The 26,182-nt window shown below is 45.4% G+C and overlaps 1 protein-coding gene across 4 annotated transcripts in view; it reads left to right on the top strand.

Moving 5' to 3' along the window:
* The window catches only part of LOC132869735 (xylosyl- and glucuronyltransferase LARGE1), a 284,001-nt gene that overhangs the window by 154,257 nt on the left and 103,562 nt on the right, over window positions 1–26,182 (top strand). The gene's annotated exons all lie outside the window — the stretch shown is intronic.

Here is a 26,182-nt window from a genome sequence, read left to right as displayed (position 1 = left end):
TATGAAGACAGGATTTGAATTAGAACTGTTGTTCTCTCTTTCTGTATCATTTTATCATACTGCAGCGATGCGGTCCTTCCTCTAGATGAGAATTTATAAACTCATTTATTTCCTTTAATCTGTATTACTGCACTTAACTAGCTTATTAAACAAATATAGCCCAGGTCTGAATGACTTTACCTCATGTCCACTTGTCTGTGATTTAATATGGTCTCTTATGACCAGATCCTATTTAGTCTGCAGAGCTTGGCATGCTCAATTTAACCCAGCTCTTAATTGCTTTTACTGATGGCAGTGATTGAAACCCGACCTCCCCTGGGGTCGGGAGGTCAAGCAGCAGATTGTTTACATAGGTATCAGGAAAGGGTAAGCGATGGGGAGTATCATGCACATTGCAGACTTCCCTTACCCTTAGGGGCCAAGGAGCAAAACAGCTTTTCCCCCACACCCATGACTCTGAAAAGAGTCTAATGCCACTTTTCCACTACAAACGCGGCTGAGTCGGGCTGAGCCGTGCCGTGCTGAGTCAGCTGAGCGGGGCTGTTGGAGTTGCATTTCGACTACAACCGCGCTGAACCGTGCTGGCTGGAAGTGGGTGGACACATTGGGTGGAGTTATCGAAAGTGGGTGGACGTCAGGTGATGTCGTTAAGCAGCGCAAACAGTGACATCAGTGAGCTTTTAAGCGGTAGTCTCACGACCCGAATAGTAAACAATAAACATGGAGGACATGGAGTCGTTAGTGTTGCTGGTCTTGGTGCTGTGGCTTGTTGTCACCGACAACGCGGACAGATACTGGCAAGAGCGTATAGATGAGGCGAGGCGCATAAGGCTTCAGAAATTCCCGTAATTCGGAATTCTTCTCCTTCCGGGTTTGCGGTGTTTACAGATCCCAGCGTGCTCGCGGGGCGTGTGTGGGCATGTGAGGACACTCCTCCTCACCAATCAGTGCACAGGGGAGTGTCTGCTCACGCCCCCAGCCTCACTCTGCTCGCTTTGGCTCGCTTCAGCCCCACTCCAAAACGGTGCGAGTTTTAGGGGCTAAGCAGGGCTGAAGCGAGCTGAGTCGTGCTGGTTTTTGGTAGTCGAAACGCGAGCCGTGTCGGGCTGAAGTGAGCTGAAAAAGGGTAGTGGAAAAGGGCCATAACTCTGCTGCCAATTCCTGCTTATAACTTTTAGGTCTCTGCTTTCAATCACTAATTACAAACATCTTGACTGCTCCCAAGTCCTAATTCTTTCAGTAGACGGCAGCCATATGCGATGTAATGTTACTAAACTTCAACACGGACCGTGCCCTGGTGCTATTTTTTATTTTTTTTTGCACCACTAAAGCTAGGACCACCCCCAGCGACTATTTACTTGTTCCACAAAAGCTGGGACCACCCCCAGTACCTATTTATTTGCTCCACTAAAGCTGGGACCACCCCCAGCAACTATTTACTTGCTCCACTATAGCTGAGACCACCCTCAGTACCTATTTACTTGTTCCACTAAAGCTGGGACCACCCCAGTACCTATTTACTTGCTCCACTAGAACTAGGACCACCCTCAGTACTTACAACCCTGATTCCAAAAGAGTTGAGACAAAGTACAAATTGCAAATAAAAACAGAATGCAACGATGTGGAAGTTTCAAAATTCCATATTTTATTCAGAATAGAACAAAGATGACATATCAAATGTTTAAACTGAGAAAATGTATCATTTAAAGAGAAAAATTAGGTGATTTTTAAATTTCATGACAACAACACATCTCAAAAAAGTTGGGACAAGGCCATGTTTACCACTGTGAGACATCCCCTTTTCTCTTTACAACAGTCTGTAAACGTCTGGGGACTGAGGAGACAAGTTGCTCAAGTTTAGGGATAGGAATGTTAACCCATTCTTGTCTAATGTAGGATTCTAGTTGCTCAACTGTCTTGGGTCTTTTTTGTCGCATCTTCCGTTTTATGATGCGCCAAATGTTTTCTATGGGTGAAAGATTTGGACTGCAGGCTGGCCAGTTCAGTACCCGAAACCACCTTCTACGCAGCCATGATGCTGTAATTGATGCAGTATGTGGTTTGGCATTGTCATGTTGGAAAATGCAAGGTCTTCCCTGAAAGAGACGTTGTCTGGATGGGAGCATATGTTGCTCTAGAACCTGGATATACCTTTCAGCATTGATGGTGTCTTTCCAGATGTGTAAGCTGCCCATGCTACACGCACTAATGCAACCCCATACCATCAGAGATGCAGGCTTCTGAACTGAGCGCTGATAACACCTTGGGTCGTTCTTCTCCTCTTTAGTCCGAATGACACGGCGTCCCTGATTTCCATAAAGAACTTCAAATTTTGATTCGTCTGACCACAGAACAGTTTTCCACTTTGCCACAGTCCATTTTAAATGAGCCTTGGCCCAGAGAAGATGTCTGCGCTTCTGGATCATGTTTAGATACGGCTTCTTCTTTGAACTATCGAGTTTTAGCTGGCAACGGCGGATGGCACGGTGAATTGTGTTCACAGATAATGTTCTCTGGAAATATTCCTGAGCCCATTTTGTGATTTCCAATACAGAAGCATACCTGTATGTGATGCAGTGCCGTCTAAGGGCCTGAAGATCACGGGCACCCAGTATGGTTTTCCGGCCTTGACCCTTACGCACAGAGATTCTTCCAGATTCTCTGAATATTTTGATGATATTATGCACTGTAGATGATATGTTCAAACTCTTTGCAATTTTACACTGTCGAACTCCTTTCTGATATTGCTCCACTATTTGTCGGCGCAGAATTAGGGGGATTGGTGATCCTCTTCCCATCTTTACTTCTGAGAGCCGCTGCCACTCCAAGATGCTCTTTTTATACCCAGTCATGTTAATGACCTATTGCCAATTGACCTAATGAGTTGCAATTTGGTCCTCCAGCTGTTCCTTTTTTGTACATTTAACTTTTCCAACCTCTTATTGCCCCGTCCCAACTTTTTTGAGATGTGTTTCTGTCATGAAATTTCAAATGAGCCAATATTTGGCATGAAATTTCAAAATGTCTCACTTTCGACATTTGATATGTTGTCTATGTTCTATTGTGAATACAATATCAGTTTCTGAGATTTGTTAATTATTGCATTCCGTTTTTATTTACAATTTGTACTTTGTCCCAACTTTTTTGGAATCGGGGTTTGTGGCAGCGGGGGCGTGTTCAAGCGTCGGTCTGTGACTGGAGGGCGGAGTCAGGGAAGGTAAGTGGCAGAATCACTGCACCTGATGTTGATTAACGTGTGTTTTGTGTGTCTTCCCCAGTGACCGCGCCCTATTTAAGGAGAGAGCGAGAGCAGAGGAGGAGCTCTCTCCCCAACCAGACACCTGATGTGTGTCTGTGTGTATGAGAGACCACTGAAAAGTGTCAAAATAAACAAAGAGTTACGAAACTCAGTTCTGGCCTGCCATCTTCTGTGCTCCTCCCACTCCTACAAACTGCCACAGTGGTGCCGAAACCCGGGACGTGGAGCGCAGAAGAAGAACAGCCCCATGGAGTCCTCCTCTTTCGCTGACCTGGTCCACACCCTTGCCACGGCCCAGCAGAGTCAGCACCAGGCGCTAGTCGCCCTCCGGAAGGAGCAAGAGCAACGGTTCGAGGCTCTGGTGTTGGCACAGCAGGAAGATCGACAGGTGTTCCGGCACCTCCTCGCGTCGGTGGGGTCCACCACCTCCACTGCCGCGGGCCCTTCCCCCCTCACCCTAACGAAGATGGGCCCGCAGGAAGACCTCGAGGCCTTCCTCACGCTCTTCGAGCAGGTAGCAGAGACCTCGGGCTGGCCGGTGGAACAGCGCGCGGCACGCCTCCTCCCCCTGCTAACGGGCGAGGCGCAGCTGGCCGCGCTACAGCTCCCCGCCGACCGCCAGCTGGTCTATGCGGACCTCCGCCGGGCCGTCCTCCAGTGTGTGGAGCGCACCCCTGAACAGCTGCAACAGCGCTTCCGCGCTCTGTGCTTGGAGGAAGTCGGCCGGTCATTTGCGTTTGGCCAGCAACTCCGGGACGCCTGCTGGCGGTGGTTGAGGGCCAACAACCGCGACGCCGAGGGAATCATCGATCAGGTGGTACTGGAGCAATTCATCGCTCGCCTACCAGCAGGAACCGCAGAGTGGGTCCAGTGCCACCACCCGGCGTCGCTGGATCAGGCCATCGAGCTGGCGGAGGACCATTTGGCAGCTGTCCCGATGGCAGGACAGCAGACAACCTCTTCTTCCCTCTCTCTCTCTCTCTCTCTCTCTCCCCTCCTGTGTCTCATCCTCGCCCCATTCCCCCACCGCTGAGGCGGGGGCCGGCGCCACTCCAGCCGGCCCGTCGCACCCGCGATGCCCTCCTGTTTCTCCCTTCTGTGTCTGTCTCTCCCCCACCTCAGGTGAGTGAGCCCGAGAGCACCAGTGCAGAGAGGAAGCCTGGGCCGGTTTGCTGGTGCTGCAGGGAGCCGGGCCACCTCCAACAGCAGTGCTCGGCAATGGCGGTGGGCACGGTGGTTCGGATCCCCGACACGCCAGGAGCTGCCCTCAATCGGGCCGGAGCGTATCGCTACCGGTGAGTGTCCAAGGGGATACATATCAGGCGTTGGTGGACTCTGGCTGTAATCAGACCTCAATCCACCAAAGCCTGGTGCAAAACGAGGCATTGGGGGGAGCACAGTTGGTGAAGGTGTTGTGTGTGCACGGGGATGTTCACAACTACCCTTTAGTGTTGGTCCACGTTCTTTTTCGAGGGGAAAATTTAGAGTAAAGGCGGCGGTTAATCCTCGCCTTACCCACTCGAAAATTTTGGGGACTGATTGGCCGGGATTTGGGGAATTAATAAGTCATTTAGTGAAGAGTGGGTCCTGCCGTAGTTCCGCAGGGGGAGGTCCCGGTGTTGCATTGGCGGGAGCAGCTGTCACAGAGCCGTCTACATCATCTCCGCATCAGAGTGAGGAGCCGCAGGCTCTTCCTCCTTCTATTGGGGAATCCCTTGCGGATTTTCCATTACAGCAGTCGCGAGATGAGACTCTGCGGTATGCGTTTGACCAAGTGAGAGTAATTGATGGTCAAACGCTCCAGCCAAACACCACCCTGTCCTTCCCCTACTTCTCAGTTATGAAGGATAGATTATACCGAGTGATGCAGGACACTCAGACTAAAGAACAAATCACGCAGCTTTTGATTCCAAAAAGCCGCCGGGAATTGGTATTCCAGGCGGCTCACTTTAATCCCATGGCTGGACACTTAGGGCAGGATAAGACACTAGCCCGAATAATGGCCCGGTTCTATTGGCCAGGAATTCGCGGCAATGTCCCTAAGTGGTGTACGGCATGCCGCAAATGCCAGTTAGTAAATCCAGCGGCCATTCCAAAAGCGCCTTTGCGCCCTCTCCCATTAATCGAGACCCCGTTCGAAAGGATTGGGATGGATCTCGTCGGACCATTAGATCAGTCAACACAAGGGTATCGGTTTATATTAGTTCTGGTGGACTATGCAACGCGATACCCGGAAGCAGTGCCTCTTCGCAATATCTCAGCACGCAGTATTGCGGAAGCGCTCTTCTGCGTCATCTCCCAAGTTGGAATCCCCAAAGTGATTCTGACTGATCAAGGCACCTCGTTTATGTCATGAACACTGAACGAACTGTATGGGTTATTAGGAATTAAGCCGATCCGCACCAGCGTGTATCACCCACAAACGGACGGTTTAGTTGAACGATTCAATCGCACCCTCAAAAATATAATTAAGAAATTCGTAAGTGAGGACACACGTAATTGGGATAAATGGCTTGAACCCTTGTTATTTGCAGTGCGAGAGGTCCCACAAGCCTCCACGGGGTTCTCCCCATTCGAATTGTTATATGGGCGTAAGCTGCGCGGCATTTTAGACGTGCTGCGAGAAAATTGGGAGGAGGGACCTTCACCAAGTAAAAATGAGATTCAATGTTATTGACCTGCACGCAAAACTCCACACACTCACCCACCTAACCCAGGAGAATTTGCGGCAAGCTCAAGAACGGCAAACCCGCCTGTACGACAAGGGTACGCGCCTTAGGGAGTTCGCACCGGGAGATAAAGTACTCGTTCTGTTGCCCACATCGAGCTCCAAATTAATCGCCAAGTGGCAAGGACCCTTTGAGGTCACACGGTGAGTTGGGGACGTCAACTATGAGGTGAGGCGAACGGACTGGGGTGGGGCGCTACAGATTTACCACCTCAATCTACTCAAACTCTGGAACAAGGAGGTCCCCATGGCGTTGGTGTCGGTGTTTCCGGAGAAGGCGGAGCTGGGGCCAGAGGTTCCAAAGGGAACACTGGCATCGTGTACCTCTCCGGTCCCCTGTGGAGACCACCTCTCCCCGACCCAACTCGCGGAGGTTGCCCAGTTGCAGACCGAATTTTCGGACGTGTTCTCGCCCCTGCCCGGCCGCACTGACCTCATAGAGCACCACATTGAGACGCCCCCGGGGGTGGTAATGCGCAGCCGCCCTTACCGGCTACCCGAACACAAGAAAAAAGTGGTTCGGGAAGAACTTGAGGCCATGCTCGAAATGGGCATCGTCGAGGAGTCCCACAGTGACTGGAGCAGCCCGGTGGTCTTGGTACCCAAGGCCGACAGGTCGGTCCAGTTCTGTGTGGACTATAGAAAAGTCAATGCGGTGTCTAAATTCAACGCGTACCCGATGCCTCGTATTGATGAGTTGCTCGATCGACTAGGCACAGCTCGCTATTACTCGACGCTGGATTTGACAAAGGGTTATTGGCAGATCCCCTTGACACGATTATCCTGAGAAGAAACAGCCTTTTGCCACACTGTTTGGCTTACACCAGTTTGTCACACTTCCTTTTGGGTTGTTTGGGGTGCCCGCTATGTTCCAGCGGCTGATGGATAGGGTCCTCTGCCCCCACGCCACCTACGCGGCCGCATACTTAGATGACATCATTATCTATAGTAATGACTGGCCGCGGCACCTACAACATCGGAGGGCCGTCCTTAGGTCGCTGAGGCAAGCGGGTCTCACAGCCAACCTGAAGAAGTGTGCGATTGGGCGGGTGGAAATACGGTATCTGGGCTTCCACTTGGGCAATGGGCAGGTGCGTCCCCAAATTAACAAGACAGCAGCAATTGTGGCCTGCCCGAGGCCCAAGACCAAAAAGGGGGTGAGACAGTTCCTGGGGCTGGCTAGCTACTATCATAGGTTTATACCTAATTATTCGGACGTCACCAGCCCGCTGACTGATCTGACTAAAAAGGGGGCACCAGATCCGGTCCAGTGGACGGAGCAATGCCAGCGGGCTTTTTCTGAGGTGAAGGCCGCACTGTGTGGGGGGGTGCCACTGTTACACTCCCCTGACTTTTCTCTCCCCTTTATGTTACAGATGGATGCGTCGGACAGAGGGCTGGGGGCTGTTTTGTCCCAGGAGGTGGAGGGGGAGGATCGCCCAGTGCTGTACATCAGTAGGAAGCTGTCGGTGCATGAGGGGCGCTACAGCACCATTGAAAAAGAGTGCCTGGCGATCAAGTGGGCGGTCCTCGCTCTCCATTACTACCTGCTGGGACGCCCTTTCACCCTCTGTTCGGACCACGCACCCCTCCAGTGGCTCCACCGCATGAAGGATGCCAATGTGCGGATCACCCGTTGGTATCTGGCACTCCAACCCTTTAACGTCAAGGTGATCCACAGGCCGGGGCGGACTTCCCCTCCTGTCGGGGGGGGGAGTCGGCTGCAGGCCAGACAGCCGCCCGGCCTGAGTCGGACGTGGGGGTATGTGGCAGCGGGGGCGTGGTCAAGCGTTGGTCTGTGACCGGAGGGCGGAGTCAGGGAAGGTAAGTGGCAGAATCACTGCACCTGATGTTGATTAACATGTGTTTGTGTGTCTTCCCCAGTGACCGCGCCCTATTTAAGGAGAGAGCGAGAGCAGAGGAGGAGCTCTCTCCCCAACCAGACACCTGATGTGTGTGTGAGTGTGTGAGAGAGACCACTGAAAAGTGTCAAAATAAACAGAGTTACGAAACTCAGTTCTGGCCTGCCGTCTTCTGTGCTCCTCCCACTCCTACAAACTGCCACAGGGTTGTATTTACTTGCTCCACTAAAGCTGGGACCACCCCCAGTACCTATTTACTTGCACCACTAAAGCTGGGACCACCCCCAGCGAGTATTTACTTGCTCCACTATAGCTGGGACCACCCCCAGTACCTATTTACTTGCTCCACTAAAACTAGGACCACCCTCAGTACCAATTTACTTGCTCCACTAAAGCTGGGACCACCTCCAGCGAGTATTTACTTGCTCCACTATAGCTGGGACCACCCCCAATACCTATTTACTTGCTCCACTAAAACTAGGACCACCCTCAGTACCTATTTACTTGCTCCACTAAAGCTGGAACCACCCCCAGTGCCTGTTTACTTGCTCCACTAAAGCTGGGACCACCCCCAGTACCTATTCACTTGCTCCACTAAAGCTGGGACCACCTCCAGCGAGTATTTACTTGCTCCACTATAGCTGGGACCACCCCCAATACCTATTTACTTGCTCCACTAAAACTAGGACCACCCTCAGTACCTATTTACTTGCTCCACTAAAGCTGGGACCACCCCCAGTACCTATTTACTTGCTCCACTAAAATGAGGACCACCCTCAGTACCTATTTATTTGCTCCACTAAAGCTAGGACCACCCCCAGTACCTATTTACTTGCTCCACTAAAGCTGGGACCACCCCAAGTACTTGTTTATTTGCTCCACTAAAGCTAGGACCACCCTCAGTACCTATTTACTTGCTCCACTAAAGCTGGGACCACCCTCAGTACCTATTTACTTGCTCCACTAAAGCTGGGACCACCCCAAGTACCTATTCACTTGCTCCACTAAAGCTGGGACCACCCCAAGTACTTGTTTATTTGCTCCACTAAAGCTGGGACCACCCCAGTACCTATTTACTTGCACCACTAAAATTAGGACCATCCTCAGTACCTATTTATTTGCTCCACTAAAGCTAGGACCACCTCCAGTACCTATATACTTGCTCCACTAAAGCTGGGACCACCCCAAGTACCTATTCACTTGCTCCACTAAAGCTGGGACCACCCCAAGTACTTGTTTATTTGCTCCACTAAAGCTGGGACCACCCCAGTACCTATTTACTTGCATCACTAAAGCTAGGACCACCCCCAGTACCTATTTACTTGCTCCACTAAAACTAGGACCACCCACAGTACCTATTCACTTGCTCCACTAAAGCTGGGACCACCCCTCGTACCTATTTACTTGCTCCACTAAAACTAGGACCACCCCAAGTACCTATTTACTTGCTCCACTAAAGCTGGGACCACCCCTAGTTCCTGTTTACTTGCACCACTAAAGTTGGGACCACCCCCAGTACCTATTTACTTGCACCACTAAAACTAGGACCACCCTCAGTACCTATTTACTTGCTCCACTAAAGCTGGAACCACCCCCAGTGCCTGTTTACTTGCTCCACTAAAGCTGGGACCACCCCCAGTACCTATTCACTTGCTCCACTAAAGCTGGGACCACCTCCAGCGAGTATTTACTTGCTCCACTATAGCTGGGACCACCCCCAATACCTATTTACTTGCTCCACTAAAACTAGGACCACCCTCAGTACCTATTTACTTGCTCCACTAAAGCTGGGACCACCCCCAGTACCTATTTACTTGCTCCACTAAAATGAGGACCACCCTCAGTACCTATTTATTTGCTCCACTAAAGCTAGGACCACCCCCAGTACCTATTTACTTGCTCCACTAAAGCTGGGACCACCCCAAGTACTTGTTTATTTGCTCCACTAAAACTAGGACCACCCTCAGTACCTATTTACTTGCTCCACTAAAGCTGGGACCACCCTCAGTACCTATTTACTTGCTCCACTAAAGCTGGGACCACCCCAAGTACCTATTCACTTGCTCCACTAAAGCTGGGACCACCCCAAGTACTTGTTTATTTGCTCCACTAAAGCTGGGACCACCCCAGTACCTATTTACTTGCACCACTAAAATTAGGACCATCCTCAGTACCTATTTATTTGCTCCACTAAAGCTAGGACCACCTCCAGTACCTATATACTTGCTCCACTAAAGCTGGGACCACCCCAAGTACCTATTCACTTGCTCCACTAAAGCTGGGACCACCCCAAGTACTTGTTTATTTGCTCCACTAAAGCTGGGACCACCCCAGTACCTATTTACTTGCATCACTAAAGCTAGGACCACCCCCAGTACCTATTTACTTGCTCCACTAAAACTAGGACCACCCACAGTACCTATTCACTTGCTCCACTAAAGCTGGGACCACCCCTCGTACCTGTTTACTTGCACCACTAAAGTTGGGACCACCCCCAGTACCTGTTTAGTTGCTCCACTAAAGTTGGGACCACCCCCAGTACCTATTTACTTGCTCCACTAAAACTAGGACCACCCTCAGTACCTATTTACTTGCTCCACTAAAACTAGGACCACCCCCAGTACCTATTTACTTGCTCCACTAAAACTAGGACCACCCCAAGTACCTATTTACTTGCTCCACTAAAGCTGGGACCACCCCTAGTTCCTGTTTACTTGCACCACTAAAGTTGGGACCACCCCCAGTACCTATTTACTTGCTCCACTAAAACTAGGACCACCCTCAGTACCTATTTACTTGCTCCACTAAAACTAGGACCACCCCCAGTACCTATTTACTTGCTCCACTAAAACTAGGACCACCCCAAGTACCTATTTACTTGCTCCACTAAAGCTGGGACCACCCCCAGTACCTGTTTACTTGCACCACTAAAGTTGGGACCACCCCCAGTACCCATTTACTTGCACCACTAAAGCTGGGACCACCCCCAGTACCTGTTTACTTGCTCCACTAAAACTGGGACCACCCCTCGTACCTGTTTACTTGCTCCACTAAAACTGGGACCACCCCTCGTACCTGTTTACTTGCACCACTAAAGTTGGGACCACCCCCAGTACCTATTTACTTGCACCACTAAAGCTGGGACCACCCCCAGTACCTGTTTACTTGCTCCACTAAAGTTGAGACCACCACCAGTACCTATTTACTTGCACCACTGAAGCTGGGACCACCCCCAGTACCTGTTTACTTGCTCCACTAAAACTAGGACCACCCCCAGTACCTATTTACTTGCTCCACTAAAACTAGGACCACCCTCAATACCTATTTATTTGCTCCACTAAAGCTGGGACCACCCCTAGTACCTGTTTACTTGCACCACTAAAGTTGGGACCACCCCCAGTACCCATTTACTTGCACCACTAAAGCTGGGACCACCCCCAGTACCTGTTTACTTGCTCCACTAAAGCTGGGACCACCCCCAGTACCTATTTACTTGCTCCACTAAAGCTGGGACCACCCCAAATACTTGTTTATTTGCTCCACTAAAGCTGGGACCACGCCCAGTACCTGTTTACTTGCTCCACTAAAGCTGGGACCACCCCTAGTACCTATTTACTTGCACCACTAAAGCTGGGACCACCCCCAGCGACTATTTACTTGCACTAGTGTGTACCCCCAGTTCTTCAGTGCTTTTTCCTCATAATGCATGGCCGCTTCCAGTTACTAGATGTTGATGGCTTATCAGGCCCAGCTGTAGTTTTACACAGGCAGCAACCCAAGTCCTAATTACTTTGCTGGGAAAATCTAGGCCAAAGTACTGGATTGGCACGGCAGTAAGTAAATAGGAGTTGGGAGGGTAATCAGACCTTGCATAGGTCCCTATGGGAGTAAAAGGATTAAACATCATTACTTTACATGAACTAAGTGCAATTCTGCATGTAGCCTTCTTAGGACTTGTTTTTAAAGATTTATATTTTGTTGCCAAGTTAGTTGCCATTGTCATGTAATCATAGTTTTACGTATGGGTCCACAGTAATTGGTTTTAGCTGTTGCAGTTTCCCTGCCTTATTATTATTATTATTATTGTAAAATTTATTTTAAATTTGTTTACCCTAAGGCAAAGCTAAATAAATTAAAAAAAAAAATTATTTTACCTAGTCAGTTATATTTCCGTGCAGTCAAAACACAGGGCTGGGCAGCACTTTGGAGTTTCCATGTACCTTATGGGTTCTCTAACAAATGTACCATTTGTCCACCATAATTAATAGTAACAGAAACAATAAACTGTATAATTGGTTCCAGCTGTTTCTGGTACTCCTTGTGTTTTTAAAAAAATTGTAATTTATTCATAATTAATTTCAACACCTGCGGCATGACAATTAAATCTTGTTATACACGTGTACTTAAAAGCACTATCGGGGATCGTCTGCTATCTTTGACTATGCTAATAGCACAGCCATAGCTGAGCACTAAAACTATTATGCTGAATTGCTTTCAAACACATTTTGTTATCCTAAAGGATTTCATATGATAAACTTTTCAAAGTCACTGCTGAGTATAAGAAATGCCCCTAAAACAACTGTGTGTAGAGAAATAATCAATATATTCACCGAGTTCAGGTGTAATGTTTAAACATACCAGGCATTTTAATTTTGTTTGTACTAACTTTAAAAAAAAAAAATCAGAAGACTCTTGATGCAGTGTAGTTTAAAGGTGACCTATTATACCTCTTTTTTACAAGTTGACACGGTTTGCTGAAGTCGTAATGAAATGTCTGTTACATGCTTTGGTCAAAATTTCATAATAACGCACCATTGGTCACCCCACCCACCTCTTCTGCCAGGCCAATCAGGAAGCACTTTCTTCATGAATATTCAAGCCATGAGTGGAGATACTCAGATGAGTGGGAGGAATAATTCTATCAAGCTCCTTGTGACATAGAAAGAGGAGCTAAATCTGAACGGCTTGTTGAAGCTCATGTTTTCTGAAATGGGCAGAACAGAAGAAACAGACTGGGTGTCTTATTTCAGAGTTTGTGGGTTGGTAGGTACAACAGATACACAAATGCACGTGCACAAGCACTGAAAAAGTGCATCATATGTCCTCTTTATTATTTGCATGTTTTTTGAGCTGAAGTCATTTCTATAGTTCTTATAAGAAGCTTGTAACATATACAGTATGTTTTAATAATAATAATAATAATTATAATAATAATAATAATGGTAAGTTCAACTTATTTAGCACCTTTTTCACACCCGTATTTGCTTTAGAAATACAAAAAAAATAAAAAAAATCCACCAAAAGAGGGTCAGGATGTTATTCCAGTGGCGTAGCTGCCCACAATCCCATCAAAAGGTCCACGAAGGTACCAAACCGCTTGCACAGCTGCCGCGATGCCATTGAGCAACATCGACTGAAACACCACGCCAAGCACAGAAGCAATGCTGCACAGAGCGCTGGTATGTCCCGGACTGCCTGCACAACCGCCATGATGCCACCAGGCAACATTACTCGGAACACCGCGCCAAGCACAGAGTGCTGGACAACCCCGATGTTAAAAAGAGCAACGAGCTCACTGCAGTCCATAGTGAGGAGCACAGGCATCACCCATGGCAGACCAAGGCCTGAAGAGAACTGATGCCCAAAACTGGGTCCAGAGCTACACCACAACCGGTGGGCAAAACATTAAAACAAAGAACAAATATCAAACTATACAATAAGAAAAACAAAGGGGGAGAAAAAAGAATGAGAGACCTGTGCAGGTCTGAGCTCAGCCTTTGTCTGATTGGGTCATAGAAGCAATAGTACATAAATAGAAAAAAATAGCCCACTCAGAAATGCGTCTTTGCCAAGATTTGAACCGACGTTGCAAAATGTGTTCTTTACCTGTACAGCGCACTAGAAAACTCGGCCATGGAGGATTACATAATGAACTGAGGTTATGTAACATGGCACTTACATAGTCAGTACACAGTGGTGCCACACCGCGACTGTGGAATCGCTACCTGATGCTGGCACGCCAATTACATTCTTAAACACACTCAAACTCCGTTAAACACGCACATACCGTACAGACAGGTGCCTGTATAGGCTTCAGCCAAAGGCTGAGCCAAAAATAAAAAGCTCCAGTGAGAAGCGGCAGCCAAAATGCGCACAACCAGAAATAGAGGACACTTTGTGGCACATACACTTTGTTTAATGGTAAAAATGTGTTGTTCAGTTTATTGGTAACTTCCACTACTGTACCTGATGTCCACTTGGACCTGTGTAGGACTTTCAGTGTTCAGGTTTCATCACGATAATGGAGAAGCTTAGGACCGAAGCAATTCAAAATCTTGTACTGAAGAATAAATAAAATATCACGGCTAAATTTCTGGAAGGATTTGCACATTATTTGGACTTGCACTTGAGTGAATGTGAACTATTTTGAAAAGATTTTCTCACAAGTCTCGGTAGGAGAGCACTTTTGCATCAGACAGACGAGCACAAAGAGGTGTTTTGACAGCATGTGAATCAGATAACCATACAGGACTTCACAATCTTGACTCCTGACATATTTTTGGGAAATAATGGATAAATTCTTACGGTATGTTTAATCTGAGACATGATCAGAGAAAGAGAATACAGTAATATAATGTGATGGCACACTCGTGCTGCTTTGATGGATGATGGTGTCGTTGCGTAATGTTGCTTCAGAGGAAGGTTTTTATTCCGAGTGATCAAACTGTGGAATCAGAATTTTTGAATGCTGCACATCCTGAACTTGTACGAGTCAGTGAGTGGAAAGGAGAGCCATCTTTCCAATGTGCACCACACTGCTAGAACATCGTGACTTAGATTCTGTTCTTTTTCTCATAAAGTGGTGTGGTCCCTGTAGCAAATCGGGATGGAACAGTGTGGAAAAGTCTCGTGTGAAAATTGTGGCGCATAGAGTATTTTATGATTTTACAGAGCACCACAGAATGCAGGGATTGCTGGTGTAAATGTGCTGTTCTTGTCTTTCAAGAAAAATAATGAATAAAAAGAACCACACCCATCATCTTACTTGCTGTTAATAAATGGATTGAAGTGGATTTTTGGTGGAACCAAAAACAGCACCACCAGTGGTTATAAGAAAAAAACAACACATATGAAGTCAGGCATGGGGCTGATTTCTTTCTAACTCGGACTATAGAGTCATGCAGCTTAGAATTAGTATCCATCGTGGCTGATTTATTTAACCCTGTTTCACTGTCCCATCCCTGACTCTTCATCAGCACTGATTGAAAAGCTGCATGTGAAATATACTAGCGAGTGTAATAGACATCAGCGAGGTGGATTACTTTCTCATTAATTCATCTTTTCAGCTGTTTTTCAAAATGCAATTAGACCAGATATTAGAAGTAAATAGACAAAGCATATATCTTCCAGGCGGCACGGTGGTGTAGTGGTTAGCGCTGTCGCCTCACAGCAAGAAGGTCCGGGTTCGAGCCCTGTGGCCGGCGAGGGCCTTTCTGTGCGGAGTTTGCATGTTCTCCCCGTGTCCGCGTGGGTTTCCTCCGGGTGCTCCGGTTTCCCCCACAGTCCAAAGACATGCAGGTTAGGTTAACTGGTGACTCTAAGGTGGGGTTTACATTAGACCGTATCAGCGGATCATCAGATTAACGTTTTTAAAACGATGAGCGTGCACACAGCAACGCCAATACACGATTCGCGTGCACACAGCAACGCCAATACACGGATACGCTCGGCTCCGCAGGCATCCTGCGCTCCAAATCACTCCGCCCTGAACAGCGAGTGCCCTCTGGAGGGTGCGCACTCCGGCCTTGCGCAGCTCACAGAGCGCGCGAGTGAAGCGCACGAGCAGTGATTCGGGACTGAGCCGCTGTGTGTGTGATCCTAGTGCATATCGGGCATGCGCGTCACTTACCACTTGCAAGTGGAAGGATGGCAAGCCTAAAGACAATCATAACTACACAATGGGCAGTATTTGCATCAGTATTTGCAGTATTTTCATACTTTTATACTCTTTAATGAAAGGTGATACAAGGCGGAAGTCCGCGCCGTTTTTCAGCAGTCGCGTCACATGACCAACGCCAGCGAATCAGGAAGGTGGATGTCACAGTGACGTTGTCCAATGATGATGCCAGCTAGAGCTCAGCACAGTGTATCCGCGTATCTCAATGTTTACACAGCACCAGACCAGACACGATCTGGATTGAATACGTGGACCCTGGCGGATTCCCGTTTCCCGGCGTTTCCAGGCGTTTTAATGTAAACGGACAGTGCATCCGCGAAGAAAGCGAGACAGATACGGTCTAATGTAAACTTGGCCTTAATTGACCGTAGGTGTGAATGTGAGTGTGAATGGTTGTCTGTGTCTATGTGTCAGCCCTGTGATGACCTGGCGACTTGTCCAGGGTGTACCCCGCCTTTCGCCTGTAGTCAGCTGGGATAGGCTCCAGCTTGCCTGCGACCCTGTAGAACAGGATAAAGCGGCTAGAGATAATGAGATGAGATGAGATATATCTTCCAGTCAAAGTACAAAAAAAACCAACAGAAACACAAATTTTGGTTTGACCTATAGAGTTCGCTAATACTAATAGCATTACAGACTTGAAACAATATTAATGGTAAGTTACTAATGTAGTAACGTGCTTAATATCACAACCAACCATTGATATAACATTGCAAAATGACATTAGACAACACGCAGTATAAATGGTTTTATATCCCTCATCAAAAAATTCCCATGCAGGTATTGGCCAAGGATGGATCATGTGACAAAAGTTCCACCATTAATGAAGTAATGTATCACGTGACATCCAAAAAGAAAAAAAAAAAGGATATGGTGTGAGTCAGTCATGGTATATCCTGGATATGCCATGAACTGATGTCACAGTTTCAAGCTTTATGGCCGACTCAAGTCACAGCTGTGGCTCCATGAGTATTTCTGTGTGTGTAGATCTACAGATCATGATCATGCCTAGTGAGGCAGGCGATATCATGCGGTAGTACATCGCACACGTGCAGGTCAAAGGTCGCTCTGACGTAAACAACAAACATGGCTGCCTCCAGTGAGTTTATACCAAGATTCAATCTCATAGATAAAAGTTAACACTTTTAATTAGGAATTTTTGATGAGGGATATAAATCTAATATACCATGCACTGAGAGGCACCAGGAATTATGGATTCTCTTCGGTGACTGGCATAGTACTATTTTCTTCAAGGCTGTGCCCCTCAGTCACCTCAGAGAATCCATAATTTCTACCGGAGCCTCTCAGTGCATGGTATATTTGATTTAATATAGAGGATATTACACGGTTACGCAAAACTATGAAGTTCATCTTTGAGCGGTGAATGTATATTTTACGAGTGAGCATAGTGTACAAGCGATATATTTTTCAGCACAAGAAGATAAACTTCATATCTTTGTGCCACCGTGTAATGTTCTTTATATTTTATGGACATCCACAAAAAAATACACAAGTGAATCAAAAGAATTTTAATTTTGAACCGGTTTGCTATTTTGACAACACGCGTCTAGTCAGCAGGAAAACACTGGGAGTGACGTCATCGGGGTAAAATATCCGCAAATTATTTTTTTCGCGGTCCGGTTTCCATCAAAGCCTGCGCTCTGATTGGCTGGCGAGCGGGTCCGTATCCTACGACACGGACCCCAGTTCCAGACCTCTGGTGACTCACTCGTTCACAACAACAACAAACATAGTAGCAATTTTTGTCAACATTTATTTTTGCATTTCTCAGGAGAATAGCATTAATTTTACAGCATGGATCGCGATAACGACAGTGTTCACAGCGAAAGCGAGTTTTACTACCCTGAGGAAGACGAAATAAAAGAAAACATTTCAGGAGAAAGCTAAAAACCTCTAACTTGCTAACGCCGAGCAAAAACATGGCTTAATCCTGAATGACTCAATTTTGTATAAATAGGGGACTACATAGGTGGCAAAATGTAGTTTTTTTTTCCTGCCATGGAAGTGCACTTGTATACTGAGGAGGAATCCATTTGCATTACAGCCGTGAATGAGGATTCAAAATGGTGCCTCGGCTCGGTTTTCCCTTTCGGGTGCTCTCGTTTTCTGTTAGAATTTGGTCAAGAAAAAAAAATTTATTTACCAGCTTAAGGTCGGTCCGTATGGTGAAATACCGTGACCTCGGCCTTGAATACTGACCTCGGACCAGAGGGCCTCGGTCAGTACTTTCAAGACCTCGGTCACGGTATTTCACCATACGGACCTCCCAGCTGGTAAATAACATATATTTATTTTTTTCGTGGTCCAAATTCTGTGCTCTGATTGGCTGGCGAGCAAGTCCATATCCTACGGTACGGACCCCAGTTACGGACTTCTGGCGACTCGCTCGTTCACAACAACAGCAAACATAGTAGCATTTTTTTTTTGTCAACATTTATCTTTTTTATGAGATTTATTTATAAGATTATCAAAAATCTTAAATTTTTGCCAGCATTTCTCAGGAAAATAGCATTAATTTTACAGCCTAGATAGCGATAACGACAGTGTTCACAGCGAAAGCGAGTTTTACTACCCTGAGGAAGAAGAAATAAAATAAAACATTTCAGGAGAAAGCTAAAAACCTGTAACTGCTGCTAACACCAAGCAAAAACATGGCTGAATCCTGAATGACTCCTATTTATATAAATAGGGGACTACATAGGTGGCAAAATGCAGGGTTTTTTTCCTGCCATGGAAGTGCACTTGTATACCGAGGAGGAAGCCATTTGCATTACAGCCGTGAATGAGGATTCAAAATAGCATTAATTTTACAGCATAGATAGTGATAACGACAGTGTTCACAGCGAAAGCGAGTTTTACTACCCTGAGGAAGACAAAATAAAAGAAAACATTTCAGGAGAAAGCTAAAAACCTGTAACTTGCTAACAGTTTGATCTCATTAGTTAATGAGGCCCATTTTGGACCATGTTATCCTCATCTCATCTCATCTCATTATCTCTAGCCGCTTTATCCTTCTACAGGGTTGCAGGCAAGCTGGAGCCTATCCCAGCTGACTACGGGTGAAAGGCGGGGTACACCCTGGACAAGTCGCCAGGTCATCACAGGGCTGACACATAGACACAGACAACCATTCACACTCACATTCACACCTACGCTCAATTTAGAGTCACCAGTTAACCTAACCTGCATGTCTTTGGACTGTGGGGGAAACCGGAGCACCCGGAGGAAACCCACGCGGACACGGGGAGAACATGCAAACTCCACACAGAAAGGCCCTCGCCAGCCCCGGGGCTCGAACCCAGGACCTTCTTGCTGTGAGGCGACAGCGCTAACCACTACACCACCGTGCCGCCCCACCATGTTATCCTAATACATAATATTACATTAGGTAAAAACTTTAAACCAGTACAATCTCTTCTTCAAAGTTTCACCAAATGGCTTTATTTATGCAATATAAAAGGTCATAATATTGTATAACTGTGGTCGAGCAAAAACACTGAGCAAAAACATGGCTGAATCCTGAATGACTCAATTTTGTATAAATAGGGGACTACATAGGTGGCAAAATGTAGTTGTTTTCCTGCCATGGAAGTGCACTTGTATACCGAGGAGGAAGCAATTTGCATTACAGCCGTGAATGAGGATTCAAAATGGCGGCTCGGCTCGGTTTTCCCTTTCGGGCGCTCTCGTTTTCTGTTAGAATTTGGTAAAGAAAAAAATAAATATTATTTACCAGCTTAAGGTCGGTCTGTATGGTGAAATACCGTGACCTCGGCCCTGAATACTGACCTCGGCCCAGAGGGCCTCGCTCAGTACTTTCAAGACCTCGGTCACGGTATTTCACGATACGGACCTCCCAGCTGGTAAATAACGTATATAACGTATATATTTCGTATTAAGTTTTTCAACACAAGAAGATAAACTAAATATCTTCAAGCCAATGTGTGATATTTTTATTTAATTTTTTTTGATTATATGGAGACATTCACAAACAAAAAGTACCCAAATTTATCAAAACAATTCGATTTCTTCACAGGTGACATGCTGAAAAATATCACAGTTGCCGTTCTTGATGTCCCGGATGTCGCTCGTATGAGAAATATGAGTGGTGTCTTTCCTAGAAACACTTGGTCTATGTGATCTCATCTCATCTCATCCCATTATCTCTAGCCGCTTTATCCTTCTACAGGGTCGCAGGCAAGCTGGAGCCTATCCCAGCTGACTACGGGCGAAAGGCGGGGTACACCCTGGACAAGTCGCCAGGTCATCACAGGGCTGACACATAGACACAGACAACCATTCACACTCACATTCACACCTACGGTCAATTTAGAGTCACCAGTTAACCTAACCTGCATGTCTTTGGACTGTGGGGGAAACCGGAGCACCCGGAGGAAACCCACGCGTACACGGGGAGAACATGCAAACTCCGCACAGAAAGGCCCTCGCCGGCCACGGGGCTCGAACCCAGGACCTTCTTGCTGTGAGGCGACAGTGCTAACCACTACACCACCGTGCCGCCCTGGTCTATGTGATGTATAATAATAATTATACACTCACTGTCCACTTTATTAGGAATACCTGTACACTTGCACATTTCATGCAGTTATGTAATCGGTCAATCATGTGTCAACAGCGCAATGCATAAATTTACGCAAGGGGGCACAGGCAGCTGAAAAAAATCACCTGGTGTTTTAAGAGTCTTCATCTGTCCAGTTTCAGTGAGTCTGTGCTCATGATAGCCTCAGATTCCTGTTCTTTATTATTATTATTATTCGTGTTTGTTCAGTCACCAGGCTTTCATCATGAGCCCAGGCTGCGTATCGGCAGTGGCAGCAGTTAACTGATGTGTGGTAGTGCTGTGAGCATGGCAGTGTGTCAAGTGTGGGCTCAGTGGGCGAGAAACTGGATACACACACACACACACATACGTGCACAACGCCTTCATATCTTTCAGTTCCTCTTATGACTCTCAAGCTCCCAGTAAAGACAGCTCCCCACCTTTGTCTCTGGGAAAATGGCAGGGTTCCGAATGAACTCGCCTCATGAATAGGATTTATCATGCAGCGTCATGTTCATGCACTCTTTTTCTCTCTCCCTTTCTCCTTTCCTATTCTCTGCTGCTTATTTCCACATTTTTTACTGCGTTCATTCACTCTGTCTCTTCCGTTCACTCCCATCATTCCTGCTTTCATTTTGCTTAATTTCCCTTCACTCTCTGTCTCTTTTTGGGCTTCACTTGATATTTCGGGAAGTGTTTTTAGTTTGACGCAGTTCTTTAACATCCTGTGAGATTAGTATGTGAACATTAGTAGGAGCAGATGCCAGTTTAGTGCCTACTCTCGCCTATGTTTTGTTTTTTACAGTGCCTTGCAAAAGTATTCATCCCCCTTGGTGTTTGTCCTGTTTTGTCGCATTACAAGCTGGAATTAAAATGGATTTTCGGAGGGTTAGCACCATTTGATTTACACAACATGCCTACCCTTTAAAGGTGCACGTTTTTGTTTTTTTTAATATTGTGACACAATTAAGATGAAAAAACAGAAATCTGGAGTGTGCATAGGTATTCACCCCCCAAAGTCAATACTCTGTAGAGCCATCTTTTGCTGCAATTACAGCTGCAAGTCTCTTGGGGTATGTCTCTATTAGCTTAGCACATCTAGCCACTGGGATTTTTGCCCATTCCTCAAGGCAAAACTGCTCCAACTCCTTCAAGTTCGATGGGTTGTGTTGGTGTACAGCAATCTTCAAGTTATGCCATAGATTCTCAATTGGATTGAGGTCTGGGCTTTGATTAGGTCATTCCAATACATTTAAAGGTTGCCCTTTAAACCACTCCAGTGTGGCTTTAGCAGTATGTTTAGGGTCATTGTCCTGCTGGAATGTGAACCTTCATCCCAGTCTCAAACCTCTGGCTGACTCAAACAGGTTTTCCTCCAGAATTGCCCTGCATTTAGTGCCATCCATCTTTCCTTCAGTCCTGACCAGCTTTCCTGTCCCTGCAGATGAAAAACATCCCCACAGCATGATGCTGTCACTACCATGCTTCACTGTAGGAATGGTGTTCTCAGGGTTTTGGGTTTGCGCCACACATGGCGTTTCCCATGATGGCCAAAAAGTTACATTTTTGTCTCATTTGACCAGAGAATCTTCTTCCATGTGTTTGAGGAGTCTACCACAGGCTGTTGGGCAAACTCCAAACATGATTTATTTATTTATTTATTTATTTATTATTATCATTTTTTAAGCAATGACTTTTTTTTTTTTCTGGCCACTCTTCCATAAAGCCCTGCTCTGTGGAGTGTATGGCTTAAAGTGGTCCTATGAACAGATGCTCCCATCTCCGCTGTGGATCTTTACAGCTCCTTCACCATTATCGTTGGTGTCTTTGTTGCATCTCTGATTAATGCCCTCCTTGCCCGGTCTGTGAGTTTTGGTGGGTGGCCTTCTCTTGTCAGGTTTGTAGTGGTGCCATATTCGTTCCATTTTGCTATAATGGATTTAATGGTGTTCTGTGGGATATTCAAAGTTTGGGATATTTTTTATAACCCAACCCTGATCTGTACTTCTCCACAACTTTGTATCTGACCTGTTTGGAAGCTCCTTGGTTTTCATGTTGCTTGCTTAGTAGTGTAGCAGAGTCAGGGTCCTTCCAGAACAGGTTGATTTTATACAGACATCATGTGACCAATCATGTGACACTTTAATTGCACACAGGTGGATTTTAATCAACTAATTATGTGACTTATGAAGTGAATTGGTTGGACCAGCTCTTATTTAGGGGTTTCATACGAAAGGGGGTGAATACTTATGCACACTCCAGATTTCTGTTGTTTTTTTTTATCTTAATTATTGTTTGTGTCACAATAAAAATAAATAAATAAAAACAATGTGCACCTTTAAAGTGGTAGGCATGCTGTGTAAATCAAATGGTGCTAACCCTCCAAAAATCCATTTTAATTCCAGCTTGTAATGCGACAAAACAGAACAAGCACCAAGGGGGATGAATACTTTTGCAAGGCACTGTAGTTTCTGGGGAATGAATGAATGTGACTCCCATCCACCAAACTCCAGATCTTAATTTTGTACCTTTTTTACTTTTTCCAATATAATTTTATAACTGAGCCCTGATTCAACCTAACTGCAGAAAGTGAACTAAACGTGCAGCAGATCCTGGGCTGCTTGTTCTGTGATGCAAGCTGTTAAACTGACGTAAGAGAGCTGGAGTGCTGCAGAAATATATTCATGATATTTGGACCATTTCCCCATAATTATTGATGTTTTGAACTTATTTACAGTATGTAGTTATTTAATTTACTTGGCCCAGCTCTGATTTCTCCATATTCTGTAGATTTCTGTAATTTCTAGAGTTTCCTTTTTTTCTGTTTTAATTTAGTGCAATGAGAAACTGAGTCAAAGCAAATGGCCAAGATACCAGATGTAATTTCTTTCCTAAGGATATTTTTGGCATCCGTCAATGAACGCACCACTACCATTTCATTTCAAGCAGAACAAATGTGTAAAATTTACACTTTTTTTTTGTCCAGAGTTGAACTCTTAATGGATTGTACTGTGACATGGCCATGCATCAACCAAAATGAGATGTTGTTCATGCTAATGATGAGGAAAATGAAGGAGAAAATAATTGTGGTTGTTGGCTCACATCATGAGCTGTATGATCCAGTGCTAATAATAAACACTATATGGCCAAAAATACTGTATGTGGACACCTGACTGTCACACTCATATGAGGTTCTTCCACAAACTGGGACAAAAGTTGGGACGTTGTGTAAACTGTAAATAAAAACAGAATGCGATAATTTGCAAATCATGGAAACCCTGTATTTCATTGAAAATAGTACAAAGACAACATATCAGTTGTTGAAACTGAGAAATTTTATTGTTTTTTGAAAAATATATGCTCATTTTGAATTTGATGTCAGCAACACTTTTCAGAAAAGTTGGGACACGGGCAACAAAAGACTGAAATGAGGTAAATGAGCCTATATTTTTCAAAAAACAATAAAAATTTCTCAGTTTCAGCACTTGATATATGTTGCCTTTGTACTATTTCCAATGAAATATAGGGTTTCCATGATTTGCAAATGTTCACATTCTGTTCTTATTTCCAGTTTACACAGTGTCCCAACATTTTTGGAATTGGGGTTGTCTGCAGTTGTATAGGATGCCTTTGTACATTGTAACATTACAATTTCCCATCACTGGAACTTAAGGGGCCCAGACATGTTCCAACATGATAAGGAACCTGTGCACAAATCGAGGTGCATATGGGTGTGATGGTCAAGTTTCAGCAAACATTTGGCCATATAGTATATATCAGGCTGTTGGGTGATCAAAGTACACCAATATATTTCAGTTAAAATGGACTTCCCCATTCAGCTGTTCACATAATCTGCTGTAGGTTCTTGTCGTCAGAGTCTGTACACTTCCTGTACTCAAAGATGAGACAGCTGGTCAGGATCCTGTCTATTTTTCCTTAACAATCCTTGAAAATGTAGCCTAATAGGTGAGAATGTGCTCTTTATATGCAGTCAAAGTATGTAAAAGAGAGGTAGAGCAAGTCAGAAAGTCCGTATTTGGATATATCAAGGCACATGTATAGTGGTGCTTGAAAGTTTGCGAACCCTTTGGAATTTACTATATCTCAAGATAAATATGACCTTAAAACATCATCAGATTTTCACACGAGTCCTAAAAGTAGATAAGGAGAACTCAGTTAAACAAATGAGACAAAACTCTTATACTTGGTCATTTATTTATTGAGGAAAATGATCCAATATTACATATCTGTGAGTGGCAAAAGTATATGAACCTCTAGGATTAGCAGTTAATTTGAAGGTGAAATTAGAGTCAGGTGTTGTCAATCAATGGGATGGCAATCAGGTGTGAGTGGGCACCCTGTTTTATTTAAAGAACAGGGATCTATCAAAGTCTGATCTTCACAACACATGTCTGTGGAAGTGTATCATGGCATGAACAAAGGAGATTTCTGAGGACCTCAGAAAAAGCGTTGTTGATGCTCATCAGGCTGGAAAAGGTTACAAAACCATCTCTAAAGAGTTTGGACTCCACCAATCCACAGTCAGGCAGATTGTGGACAAATGGAGGAAATTCAAGACCATTGTTACCCTCCCCAGGAGTGGTCGACCAATAAAGATCACTCCAAGAGCAAGGCGTGTAATAGTCAGCGAGGTCACAAAGGACCCTGGGATAACTTCTAAGCAACTGAAGGCCTCTCTCACATTGGATAATGTTAGTCCACCATCAGGAGAACACTGAACAACAATGGTGTGCATGGCAGGGTTGCAAGGAGAAAGCCACTGCTCTCCAAAAAGAACATTGCTGCTCATCTGCAATTTGCTAAAGATCGTGTGGACAAGCCAGAAGACTATTGGAAAATGTTTTGGGACGGATGAGACCAAAATAGCACTTTTTGGTTTAAATGAGAAGCATTATGTTTGAAGAAAGGAAAACACTGCATTCCAGCATAAGGACCTTATCCCATCTGTGAAACATAGTGGTGGTAGTATCATGGTTTGGGCCTGTTTTGCTGCATCTGGGCCAGGACGGCTTGCCATCATTGATGGAACAATGAATTCTGAATTATACCAGTGAATTCTAAAGGAAAATATCAGGACATCTGTCTATGAACTGAATCTCAAGAGAAGGTGGGTCATGCAGCAAGACAACGACCCTAAGCACACAAGTCGTTCTACCATAGAATGGTTAAAGAAGAATAAAGTTAATGTTTTGGAATGGCCAAGTCAAAGTCCTGACCTTAATCCAATCGAAATGTTGTGGAAGGACCTGAAGCGAGCAGTTCATGTGAGGAAACCCACCAACATCCCAGAGTTGAAGCTGTTCTGTACGGAGGAATGGGCTAAAATTCCTCCAAACCGGTGTGCAGGACTGATCAACAGTTACCCGAAACGTTTAGTTGCAGTTATTGCTGCTCAAGGGGGTCACACCAGATACTGAAAGCAAAGGTTCATATACTTTTGCCACTCACAGATATGTAATATTGGATCATTTTCCTCAACAAATTAAGTGACCAAGTATAATATTTTTGTCTCATTTGTTTAACTGGGTTCTCTTTATCTACTTTTAGGACTTGTGTGAAAATCTGATGATGTTTTAGGTCATATTTATGCAGAAATATAGAAAATTCTAAAGGGTTCACAAGCTTTCAAGCACCACTGTTATACGTTCTGGTGGTTCAGAAACCTTTTTTTATATTCAGTTTTACTTCACAGATTCATTTGTTAAACTGCATTATTAGCCTCCAGCAGTGAGCGTAATGCCTTCCTATTAGATTTGTGAGTACAAGTGAAATT

The sequence above is a fragment of the Neoarius graeffei genome, chromosome 21, assembly GCF_027579695.1.
Source record: "Neoarius graeffei isolate fNeoGra1 chromosome 21, fNeoGra1.pri, whole genome shotgun sequence".
NCBI lineage: Eukaryota > Metazoa > Chordata > Actinopteri > Siluriformes > Ariidae > Neoarius > Neoarius graeffei.
Note: the sequence above shows the minus strand (reverse complement) of the source record. Positions and strands in the feature narration are given on the sequence as shown.